General features: G+C 44.2%; 1 protein-coding gene across 1 annotated transcript in view; it reads right to left on the bottom strand.

Moving 5' to 3' along the window:
- The window catches only part of trip11 (thyroid hormone receptor interactor 11), a 127,488-nt gene that overhangs the window by 98,939 nt on the left and 14,989 nt on the right, over positions 1-13,560 (bottom strand). The gene's annotated exons all lie outside the window — the stretch shown is intronic.

Below are 13,560 nucleotides of genomic sequence, written 5' to 3'. Positions count from 1 at the left end.
CCAGACATCAATGTGAATAAAATATCATTGGGGCCATCATATTTCACTCCTCTCTAGTGAAGCATCTCTGCACACTAGTGTCTCTGCCTGCTGCTGGCAGGGGCAAGATTGGAAACTCGCTCTGCAGTAAGTCTGAGGAGGAGTAGCACTGCTGTGCCTATGTGGATTATTGCTCAATGGCCAGGCATGAGGTATTCTGAAGGTTTGATAAGCAAGTCAGATAATTATTGTTTAGAGCTTAACCCAACTTATCACTATACTGACCACAGGTGACGCTTCACAACTATGAAAGCTATAACTCAAATGGTGCCGATATGTGGGAAACCTTGCCATGCATGCGAACCAAAATACTCCAAATGCAGCCATTCCAAAGCCTTTTTACATGCTTAATTAAAAAGGTTCTTATTTTCATACTGCATTGTCCTAGCATTACAACCCAAAATGCCATTTGCCTCCCAATAGCGTTGTCACACTGTTTGTGCACCTTTCAATGGTTTCTTATAATCCGTAGCTTCTTCTCTTGATCCATAACCTTTAGCGGGTATCCTTGTATGGGAGAAACACATCTGGAATTTCCCCAAAAAGAGCAGAAATTTCACTTCTCCACACTGAAGGCCATAGAACCAGTGGAGCCATTAAAGTTAACAGACCAGGAGGCCAGTCGGCCCATAGTGCTGGCTCTTTCCTATAGCAATCCAACACTGATCCCAATGCCTTGCTCTCTCTCCAGTCAAATATCTCCCCGTTTCAAATATTTATCCATACATTCCTTAAAAGGTAGTGATGTCTGCTGCAACCACTCACAGGAGCAAAACATTCCATGCTCCATAAACCATCTGCGTAAAAAAATTCTCCAACCACTGATCATTTAAAATTGATGATCCCTCGTTACGGATTCCCCAACCACAGAAATTAGTCTTCCCTTATTTGCTCTGTCAAATCCCTTCATAAATTTTAATAACTATGACATTTCCATTTTATCTTCTCTGCTCAAGTAGAAATATATCAAGTCGCTACTCATACCTACAATCTCCCTGGCATTATGCTGGTGAGTCGACACTATGTCCTCTATCAATTTAATGTCTCTTCTATAATAGCACAAAACTGCACACAGCACTATAACTGGCCTAAGCAATTCATGAAAATTGTTTATTTCTTTACTCTTGTACTCAGTGCCTTCGAGGCGGTGCAACAAAGGTTGATTCCGACATTGGGATGAGAGGGTTGTCCTATGAAGAGATTAGGTACATTGGGCCTATATTCTCTGAAGTTTAGAAGAATTGACTTGAGGAAAGGTCGAGTAGGTTGGGCCTCTACTCATTGCTATTCAGACGAATGAGAGGTGATCTTATCGAAACATAAAAGATTATGAGTGGGCTTGACAAGGTGGATGCAGAGAGGATGTTTCCACTGATGGGGGAGACTAGAACTAGGGGCCATAATCTTAGAATAAGGGGCTGCCCATTTAAAACAGAGATGAGGAAGAATTTCTTCTGAGGGTTGTAAATCTGTGGAATTCGTTGCCTCAGAGAGCTGTGGAAGCTGGGACATTGAACAAATTTAAGATAGAAATAGACAGTTCCTTAACCGATAAGGGGATAAGGGGTTATGGAGAGGGGGCAGGGAAGTGGACCCGAGTCAATGATCAGATTAGCCATGATCGTATTGAATGGCAGAGCAGGCTCGAGGGGCCGTATGGCCTACCCCTGCTCCTATTTCTTATGTTCTGTTCTTGTATCTGATTCTGAGGGGGATTGACAGGGTAGATGTTGAGAGGTTGTTCCCCCTTGCTAGAGAGTTCAGAACGAGGGGGCACAGTCTCAGGTTAAGGGATAGGCCATTTAAGACTGAGGTGAGGAGGAATTTCTTTACTCAGAGGGTTGTGAATCTTTGGAATTCTCTACCCCAAAGGGCTGTGGATGCTGAATTATTGAGTATACTTAAGGCTGAGATAGATAGATTTTTGTACTCATGGGGAATCAGGTGGGAAAGTGCAGTTGCAGTTGAGGTCAAAGATCAGCATGATCGTATCGAATGGCAGAATAGGCTAGAGGGGCCATATGGCCTATTCCTGTTCCTCATTCTTATGTTCTTACATTCTTATGCCTCTATGTATAAACCCCAAAATGATATTGGCCTTCTTTGTGGATTTGTGCAGTTTCAGAGAATTATGTATTTGAACCCTTGGGTTCATATTGATCTGTGAAGCAGTGCATTCTAAAAACAAAGTCCTCATTTTGACAACATACATTACACCTTTATTTCACTCTAACTTGAGATAGTTAAAAATCACTCAATATTATGTTGTTCTTCTATAACCCTGTTTATCCAAATCCCTCAGTATCACACCATTAAGTATATACACTCATTCCTTCTTTCTCCTCCCCAAAATGTATTATCTCATACTTATCTACATGAAATTGATATTGCCACCTATCTGTCCATCCCACAATCGATAGCTTCCTGAGCTCTTTACAGTCCTCCACATTCTGCCTAATTTTAACCTCTATCTATCCTCAGAACTCTATCTTCAATGCATCATTTTCACCTTCGGGAATATATTTATTTTGTACATGATCCATCTCATATTTGAAAATTTTCTACTGCTAATCAGTTAACCTATTTGTTAACTTTCCTGCTTAGATCATTTAGGCCAGATCCTCTTTCAACTCACTGAATGTTATCTTTTTCCATCCTAATATTTGATTCTTCGCTATCCTCCTCGACTCTTATATTGAACCCAACAGTTTAGTGGCCATTACTTCCCGTCTCCTATTACCACATCAGTTATTCGCCTCACTTCATTTCCCAGAACTAACTCAAACAAATCTTCTTCCCATATTGATCGACGAACCAGTACTGGATGCATTCTAAAAACTTTAACAATATGCATTTCACTCTACCTTGGGATAGTTAAAATCACTCGATAGTATTGCATTGTTGTTCTTGTACCTCGCTGAATTGTCTGCAGATCTACATCATCTCCATTGCTTGGTGCCGCGTAATGCACACCGAGATTTGTACTATTTCCCTTCCTACTCCTTAAGTTTATCTGTTAGGATTCAGTCTTGATGCAGCTACCCAAGCTATCCTTATGTTCTAGTGCTGTGGTTAATTGGTTCAGCTCAGAGAAGAAGTATTGATTACAGAAATGTTGAGTGGGACACCTCACTGACTAGGTTAACATGGTACACACCATTTAAACGCAAGGCTTTGTATCTTATAGCCTAGTTACACTACCAGTTCACAGATACCAGAGAATGATGTGGTTGCAGCAGTACAACTTAAGTCTGCCTGCCCCACGTTGTTTTAAAGGAACTATTGGTCTCAAACTAGTAACTATATTATAACTGCACTTTTAAGGGAACCACACAATAAGTATGCCGGAAAATCTGTTTGCAAACTGTGCAAATATTATAGATGCAGAGTAGCTTCTTGTTAATTTTGATTCCTCAAATCTACAAAGTGGCTGTAGTCCTGGCTGAGTCTGAAAGTTGCAGGTTCAAGGCTCACTATGGGCTTGAGCATATAATCTAGGCTGATCCTCAGTACTGCACTGAGGGAGTGCTGCATTGCCGTCTTTAAGAGGAGGCATTAAACCAATAGCTCATGCATTCTTCCCAGGTGGTCATAAAAGATCCCAGCATGTCAGTCGAAGAAAATCAGGGAGTTCTCCTGGTGTCCTGGCCAACATTCCTCCCTCAACCAGCACCACCACAAATCTGGCCATTTGGCCTTTGTGGAGCCTTGCTGTGCGCAAATTGGATGTTACATTTTCTTATACAACAGTTTTCTCTACAACAGTGCTTGTATTTCAAAAGTATTTCACTCGTAATCTACTCTGGGATGTCATGAGGACACGGCAGCTGTTATACAAATCACATTCTTTCTTTCTTTACAAAAAGGAATGAATAAAGCAAACAGGGAAAAAGGACAAGACCTTACACTACTCTGCCTCTCCTCCCAGCATCAGTTAGTGATTAGTGTGTTCTCGATAACCATTTGAGGGATTTAGTATTGTGGGGATGAATCATCATCATAGGCAGTCCCTCGGAATCGAGAAAGACTTGCGTCCACTCTTAAAATTAGTCCTTAGGTGACTGAACAGTCCAATATGAGAACTACAGTCCCCGTCACAGATGGGACAGATAGTCGTTGAGGGAACGGGTGGGTGGGACAGGTTTGCTGCATGCTCTTTCCGCTGCCTGCGTTTGATTTCTGCCTGCTCTCGGCGATGAAACTCGAGGTGTTCAGCGCCCTCCTGGATGCACTTCCTCCAATTAGGGCGGTCTTTGGCCAGGGACTATCAGGTGTCAGTGGGGATGTTGCACTTTATCAGGGAGGCTTTGAGGTGTCCTTGTAATGTTTCCGCTGTCCACCTTTGGCTCGTTTGCCGTGAAGGAGTTCAGAATAGAGCGCTTGCTTTGGGAGTCTCGCGTCGAGCATGTGAACTATGTGGTCTGCCCAGCGGAGCTGATCAAGTGTGGTCAGTGCTTCAAATCTGGGGATGTTGGCCTGGTCGAGGACGCGAATGTTGGTGCGTCTGTCCTCCCAGGGGATTTGTAGGATCTTGGGGAGGCATAGTTGGTGGGGAGGCATCCAGCGACTTGGTGTCGACTGTACATGGTCCATGTCTCTAAGCCAGACAGGAAGGCAGGTATTACTACAACCCTGTAGACCATGAGTTTGGTGGCAGTTTTGAGGGCCTGGTCTTCAAACACTCTTTTCCTCAGGCGGCCGAAGGCTGCACTGGCACATTGGAGGTGGTGTTGAATCTTGTCATCAATGTCTGCTCTTGTTGATAAGAGGCTCCCGAGGTATGGGAAATAGTCCACGGTGTCCAGGGCCGCGCCGTGGATCTTGATGACTGGGGGGCTGTGCTGTGAGGACAGGCTGGTGGAGGACCTTTGTCTTACGGATGTTTAGCGTAAGGCCCATGCTTTCATACGCCTCAGTAAATACATCGACTATGTCCTGGAGTTCAGCCTCTGTATGTGCGCAGATGCAGGTGTCGTCCGCGTACTGTAGCTCGACGGCAGAGGTTGGGGTGGTCTTGGACCTGGCCTGGAGAGAGCGAAGGTTGAACAGCTTCCCACTGGTTCTATAGCGCAGTTCCACACCTGCAGGGAGCTTGTTGACTGTGAGGTGGAGCATGGCAGCGAGGAAGATTGAGAAGAGGGTTGGGTCGATGTCACAGCCCTGTTTGACCCCGGTCCGGATATGGATTGGGTCGGTAATGGATCCGTTGGTAAGGATCACGGCCTGCCTGTCGTCGTGGAGCAGGAAGAGATGGTGACGAACTTTTGGGAGCATCCGAAACGGAGGACGACGCTCCATAGACCCTCGCGGTTGACAGTGTCAAAGGCCTTTGTAAGGCTGAAGGCGGCCATGTATAATGGTTGGTGCTATTCCCTGAATTTTTCCTGCAGCTGTTGCGCTGCAAAAATCACATCCGTCGTGCCCCGGGAGGAGCTCCTCGGCCACAGGGAGAAGACGTTTGAGGAGAACTCGAGCTGAGAAACAGAGAAAATAGGTGCAGGAGTAGGCCATTCGGCCCGTCGAGCCTGCACCACCATTCAATGTCATGGCTGATCATTCCCTCAGTACCCCTTTCCTGCTTTCTCTCCATACCCCTTGATCTCCTTAGCCGTGAGAGCCATATCTAACTCCCTCTTGAATATATTCAATGAACTGCCATCAACAACTCTCTGCGGCAGGGAATTCCATGGGTTAACAACTCTCTGAGTGAAGAGGTTTCTCCTCATCTTCGTCCTAAATGGCCTACCCCTTATCCTCAGACTATGTTCCCTGGTTCTGGACTTCCCCAACATCGGGAACATTCTTCCCGCATATAACCTGTCCAGTCCCGTCAGAATCTTATACGTTTCCCCTCTCATCCTTCCAAACTCCAGTGAATAAAGGCCCAGTTGATCCAGTCTCTCCTCATATGTCAGTCCCGCCATCCTGGAATCAGTCTGGTGAACCTTCGCTGCACTCTCTCAATAGCAAGAACGTCCTTCCTCAGATTAGGAGACCAAAACTGTACACAATATTCCAGGTGAGCCTCACCAAGGCCCTGTACAACTGCAGTAAGACCTCCCTGCTCCTGTATTCAAATCCCCTAGCTATGAAGGCCAACATACCATTTGCCTTCTTTACCGCCTGCTGTACCTGCATGCCAACTTTCAGTGACTGATGAACCATGACACCCAGGTCTCATTGCACCTCTCCCTTTCCTAATCTGCCGCCATTCAGATAATATTCTGCCTTTGTGTTTTTGCCCCCAAAGTGGGTAATCTCATATTTATCCACATTATACTGCATCTGCCCACTCGCCTAACCTGTCCAAGTCACCCTGCAGCCTCTTAGCGTCCTCCTCACAGCTCACACCGCCACCCAGTTTAGTGTCATCTGCAAACTTGGAGATATTACACTCAATTCCATCATCTAAATCATTAATATATATTGTAAAGAGCTGGGGTCCCAGCACTGAGCCCTGCGGCACTCCACGAGCCACTGCCTGCCATTCGGAAAAGGACCCGTTTATCCTGACTCTCTGCTTCCTGTCTGCCAACCAGTTCTCTATCCACATCAGTACATTACCCCCACTAAGGAGGGATGAATAGAGCTGGTTGAAAAGTTATTTCAGTCACATTTCTTGAAGGAAGCCGAAAGTCAGCCCTAGAATTTAATCTAGGTATAGTTCAATACCTGTTTGAAATGGATATTGACTTTTTAACATATAAAAGACTTGCATTTATACAGCACCTCATTATGCCTCTCAGATATGCCTCAAAGCACCTCACATACAATCCATCACTTTGAAGTGTAAATTGCTGTCAGTAAATGACAGCCACAACCATTCTTTTATTGGGTTAGAAACAGATCTAATGTTGATTATTTCAAAGGATTAAATTATCTAGGTTGTGAGCGAGAATATTTACTTTTCATTGGCAACTTACCCAAATATTTTTGGAACATGTCCCATTATCTTGCAACGGTTAAAATGAATCATGTGTGTCAAGATTATATGAACCACTCAACAACAACATAACATAGTAAAATGTCCCAAGGCGTTTCACAGGAGCATTATCAAACAAAATTTGACACCAAGCCACACAAGGAGAAAGGTTTTAAGGAACGTCTTAAAGAATGAAAGAGAGAGGTGGAGAGGCTTCGGGAGGGAATTCCAGAGCTTAGGGCGTTGGCAGCTGAAGGTACGGCCATTCCCCTAGCTTGGCAGGGGGATGGGAACCTCAGAGTAGATTCATAGAAAATAGGTGCAGGAGTAGACCATTCAGCCCTTCAAGCCGGCACCACCATTCAATATGATTATGGCTGATCATGCAACTTCAGTATCTCATTCCTGCTTTCTCTCCATACCCCTTGATCCCTTTAGCCGTAAGGGCCACATCTAACTCCCTTTTGAATATATTTAGTGAATTGGCCTCAACAACTTTCTGTGGTAGAGAATTCCACAGGTTCACAATTCTGAGTGAAGAAGTTTCTCCTCATCTCGGTCCTAAATGGCTTACCCTTTACCCTTCGACTGTGACCCCTGGTTCTAGACCTCCCCAACAGCGGGAACATTCTTCCTGCATCTAACTTGTCCAATCCCGTCAAAATTTTATATGTTTCTATGAGATCCCCTCTCATTCTTCTAAACTCCAGTGATTATAAGCCGAGTCGATCCAGTCTTTCTTTATATGTCAGTCCTGCCATCCTGTAAATCAGTCTGGTGAGCCTTCGCTGCACTCCCTCAATAGCAAGAATGTCCTTCCTCAGATTAGGAGACCAAAACTGTACACAATATTCAAGGTGTGGCCTCACCAAGGCCCTGTACAACTGCAGTAAGACCTCCCTGCTTCTATACTCAAATCTTTTCACTATGAAGGCCAACATGCCATTTGCCTTCTTCACTGCCTGCTGTACCTGCATGCCAACTTTCAATGACTGATGAACCATGACACCCAGGTCTCATTGCACCTCCCCCTTTTCCTAATCTGTCACAATTCATATAATATTCCGCCTCCCTGTTTTTGCCCCCAAAGTGGATAATCTCATATTTATCTACATTATACTGCATCTGCCATGCATTTGCCCACTCGCCTAACCTGTCCAATTCAGAAGGGAGAAGCAAAGCTGGAATTGGAAAGCAGAAAATTAGAAAGTGAATTTGGAAAGCAGAGGAAACAAAGGCTAGAAAATAAACAAAGGAGTTTGGCAGTGCTAAATGGAATGTACTTCAATGCAAGGAATGTCGGGAATTAGGCAGATGAACTGAGGGCACAGGTAGACACTTGGGAGTACAATATTATAGCTGTTACTGAGACATGGCTGAAAGTGTAGGTATGGCCGCTCAACATTCCTGGTTACAGGGTTTTCAGATGGGATCGAGGGGAATTAAAAAAAGGAGGGGGGTCACAGTATTAATTAAAGAAACAATTACAGCTAGCGATAAAGGAGGGATGATATGTTAGAGGGGTCATCAAATGAGGCCATATGGGTGGAATTGAAGAACAAAAAAGGGGCGATCACACTGCTCAGAGTGTACAATAGACCCTGGAACAGTCTGAAGGAGATAGAAGAGTAAATACGTAGGCAAATTTCTGAGAAGTGCAAAAACTATCGAGCAGTCATAGGGGATTTCAACTACCCTAATATTAACTGGGATAGAATTAGCGTGAAAGGTATATCGGGTGCAGAATTCCTAAAATCCATTCAGTAAAACCTTTTTAGCCAGTATGCAGCAAGCCCAACAAAGGAGGGGGCGGTTCTGGACTTAGTTCTAGGGAATGAAGCTGGGCAGGTGGAAGGGGTATCAGTGGGAGAGCATTTTGGTGCTAGTGATCATAATTCAGTTAGATTAAGGACAAAGATAGACCAAGAATAAAAGTTCTCAATTGGGAAAAAGCCAATTGTGCTACGCCGAGAGGTGATTTAGCCATAGTGGACTGGAAACTGTGACTTGAAGGTAAATCAGTGTCATAGAAACATAGAAAATAGGTGCAGGAGTAGGCCATTCGGCCCTTCAAGCCTGCACCGCCATTCAATGAGCTCATGGCTGAACATGCAACTTCAGTACCCCATTCCTGCTTTCTCGCCATACCCCTTGATCTCCCTAGTAGTAAGGACTACATCTAACTCCTCAGGTCAGAGCAATGGGAAGCATTCAAGGAGGAGATCCGGAGGGTTCAGAGAAAGTACGTGTTCCCTTATAGAAAAAGGGTGGGACTAACAAATCTAGAGCCACCTGGATGTCAAGGGGGATACAGGGTAGGATTATAAAAAGAGAGGCTCATGACAGATACCGAGGGCTCAATACTGCAGAACCCCTAGAGGAGTATAGAAAGTGCAGGGTGAAATTAAAAAGGAAATTAGGAAAGCAAAGAGAGAGCATGAAAAAAGTTCGGCAAGTAAAATCAAGGAAAGACCAAAAATGTTTTATTAATGTATTAAGAATAAGAGGATAACTAAAGAAAGATTAGGGCCGATTAGAGACCATAAAGGAAATGTGTGTGTGTGTGTGTGGAGGCAGAAGATGTGGGTATGGTTCTTAATGAATACTTTGTGTCTGTTTTCACAAAAGAAAGCAGCATTGCAGATATTGCAATGAGGGAGGAGGTGTATGAAATATGAGATGAAATAAACACAGAGAGGAAGTATTAAGGGGTTTAGAAGGTTTAAAAATGGATAAATTTCCAGGCCCCGATGAAATGTATTCCAGGTTGTTAAGAGAAGCAAAAGAGGAAATAGCAGAGGCTCGAACCATCATTTTCCAATCCTCTCTGGCTACAAGTGTGGTGCCAGAGGACCGGAGGACTGCTAATGTTGTACTGTTGTTTAAAAAGGGAGAATGGGATAGACCGAGTAATTACAGGCCAGTCAGCCTAACCCTGGGTGTTGGGAAAATTATTGGGAAAAATTCTGACAGACAGGATAAATCTTCATTAAGAAAAACACGGATTAATCAAGGGTAGTCAGCATGGATTTGTTAAGAGAAGCTCGGGTCTGATTAACTGGATTGAATTTTTTGAGGTGGTAACAAGGAGGGTCGATGAAGGTAGTGCTTTTGCTGTAGTGTATGTGGATTTTAGCAAGGCTTTTGATAAAGTCCCACATGGCAGATTGGTCACGAAAGTAAAAGCCCATGGGATCCAAGACAAAGTTGGATCCAAAATTGGCAAAGAAGCAGGAAGCAAAGTGTAATGGTCGATGGATGTTTTTGTGACTAGAAGGCTGTATCCAGTGGGGAACCACAGGGCTCAATACTAGGTCCCTTGCTTTTTGTGGTACATATCAATGATTTAGACTTGAATGTAGGGGGCATAATTAAGATATTTGCAGATGATACTAAAATCAGCTGTGTGGTTGATAATGAAGAAGAAAGCTGTAGACTGCAGGAAGATATCAATGAACTGGTCAAGTGGGCAGAACAGTGGCAAATGGAATTGAATCCAGAGAAATGTGAGGTAATGCATTTGGGGAGTGCTAACAAGGCAGGGGAAGAAACATTAAATGGTAGGATTCCGAGAAGTGTAGAGGAACAAAGGGACTTTGGAGTTTATGTCCACAGAACCCTAAAGGTAGCAGGTCGGGTCGATAAGGTGGTTAAGAAGGCATACGGAATACTTTCCTTTATTAGCAGAGGTATAGAATGCCAGAGCAGGGGGGTTATGCTTGAACTGTATACACACTAGTTAGGTCACAGCTAGAATACTGCATGCATTTCTGGTCATCACATTACAGGAAAGAAATGATTGTACCCTCTCACGTGCAGAGGAGATTTACGAGGATATTGCCTGGACTGGAGAATTTTAGCTATGAGGAAAGATTGGATAGGCTGTTTGAGATGTATAAAATTATGAGGGGCCTAGATAAGAGTGGACAGGAAGGATCTATTTCCCTTAGCAGAGGGGTCAACAACCAGGGGGCTTAGATTTAAAGTAATTAGAAGGTTTAGAGGAGATTTGAGGGGATATTTTTTCACCCAGAGGATGGTGGGGGTCCGGAACTCAATGCCTGAAAGGGTGGTAGCGGTAGAAACCCTCACCACATTTAAAGAGTACTTGGATATGCACTTGAAGTGCTGTAGCCAACAAGGCTACGGAACAAGAGCTAGAAAGCGGGATTAGGCTGGATAGCTCATGGTCAGCCGGCGCAGACAAGATGGGCCAAAATGGCCTCCTTCCGTGCTGTAAATTTCTATGATTCTATGAATGGTGGAGCGATTAATATTGGAGATACTCAAGAGGCCAGAATTGGAGAAGCAGATATCTCGGAGGGTCGTAGGCAACCTCCCCTATAAGCTGCACTGCCTACCTCTCACCAATGCGCAGCCCATTCAGATTTTGGCGCATGCTCGGTACCTACAATCAAAAAGCCGGTGAGCGGCCTGCGCGGGACTTTGCAGATGACTGTACGGCGGCGCAACTGAGCGGGAACATTGTAATTTCCTCCAGCCCTACAACCAGAGATAGGGAGGGGTGAGGCAATGGAGGGACTCTCACCCATTGAACAGATAGCATTCAAGGCGAGTTTCAGTCATTACTACTTATATGAAAGTCAGTCATAAAGTCCAGTCGCAAGGTGCGACATCCTGTGAACTCTCCACGTTTGCAAATACACACCAGCTATTCTTTGCTGTCGCAGTATCAGTATTCTAGTATTAGTCAAACTGTCTATCTAATTTTACAACCATTCAAAATTGACTTTTGCACTTCGACTACACATGCTTCATCTTGCACAACAGCAGTTGTTGCCCTGTCCACTCAAGACTAGGATGTGCACAAATCTAATTATTAACAAACGCTTCCACTCAATCTGACATAATTACACTTTCTACAGACAAGAAAAGCTATCACATGATATGGTCGCCCATGTAGCACAACACTAGTTAAAGTGCACATCTTGCATAAGCAAGCAGCAGTTTCAATTTCAAGAATTTTGCCTAAAGTGGGATTTTGATGTTGCTATTTAAATTAATTTTGGCACACAATGGATTAATTCCCAGCTGCAAATAAATAGTTCAGAATGAAGATTAGGTCCATTAGATAGGGGAGTAGAGGAAGTCATGAACAGAAATGTGTTTCTCACATATCTTATCAGCTTGAGACAATAGGGGTCCTTGGCACCTTCCAGAGAAGTTTGCACAGAATGTCAGATTGGTGTCAATCACTGAACGCAGCAGGAAGTCTAGCCAAACATGCGAGTTTTCTGATCCAAAGTAGCAACTTGATTAGCAAGTTAGTGAGAAAATCATGATAGAGCGCACAGAGCGGGGGAACGCAAGTCAGCATTTTGGCTTCATCTCCAGCTGAAAAATAGTTAGTCTGCTGTTGATTTGAGTTTGGAACAGAGAATGAGAGCGGCAAAGAGCTCTCTCCTCCCCAGTGAATTTAGCGATATTGACTAGTAAAGGGCAAAGTGTAAAGAATTTATTATTTTTGATGTTACAAGGTGCAATTTGGAATAGATTAAATTTCACTAAAACTGTAATCCATTCAGTCATGCATTTCGTGTAAAATAAACCAGCTAATTAGTTAACAATTAGCCATGTCTCACTAGAGTGTTCATCAATCTGCCTTCCAGAAGATGGAAGAAATGCACATAGGTCACATGTCAGATCACAGAATCCATTGCACTGAATAAAGGGTCTTTGGGCCAGATTTTCGAAAAGTTTGTGACCGGGTTTACGCCGTGATTTGACCCTCCGCGGCAAAAGCCCGGGCGGAATCCTCGGGTACCTGTTAGCGGCGGCGCTTTCAAATACCGCCGGGGAGAGGTGCACCGACATGCAACGACTCAGATTGGATTTGCGTCCGAGTTTCGTCACTCTCCTGACCTGCACACCATGCTCAGAATAGCGACAGGTCAAACCTGTCGGTAGCTCTGCCAGCAGCGGTAAGAATGAAAACCTGCAAAAAAGGCAAGTTAAAGTTTTTATTTTTAAATTTTTTTTCATCGATTCGATAGATAAGGGTCTTGTTAATGTTTTTGGAAATTTGATTTTTTGTTTTTCCCCCCTCTCAAGGCCTCTCTCTCAGAACTCCCAGCACCGGACTAAAGTTACCGAAACTCACGGTTTGCGCCGCGAATGCTTGTGCAACGCCTCCCTTACCGATGCATCCCTGGCGCAGACAAAGGCCGAAGGTTTGGGCTAAAAACGGTAGCACAGTACAAATGGTAAGTTTCACATATCGCTACAGTTTGTGCCAAAAACTCCAAAAGCCGAAAATCTGGCCCTTAATGTCCCCCGGATCACACCATCATATGTCGAGATATTGGGCTGCAAAAATAGTCTCCACATTGTAGGAGAAATGAACAAGACACCATCTACTATATACTAGACTCGAAATTTGTAACAAGTAGGAGAAACCTTGCTGTAAAGCCATAGGAGTCAGACTTATGCCGTGGCTTCACTCGTCCTCACACACATTGGCCTGCGGGCAAAGCACTAAAGAATGGACAGAAAATGCGCACTGAAGCTGCCAGGACTCGGGTCTGTTCATTTTTAAAACATGAGAAATCAAGGCAAGACAGTCAGCCATTTGCCATATC

Source organism: Pristiophorus japonicus, chromosome 4, assembly GCF_044704955.1.
Source record: "Pristiophorus japonicus isolate sPriJap1 chromosome 4, sPriJap1.hap1, whole genome shotgun sequence".
In the NCBI taxonomy this organism is placed as follows: domain Eukaryota; kingdom Metazoa; phylum Chordata; class Chondrichthyes; family Pristiophoridae; genus Pristiophorus; species Pristiophorus japonicus.
The sequence above is the reverse complement of the archived record's forward strand: the minus strand, read 5'-3'. Positions and strand labels throughout refer to the sequence as shown.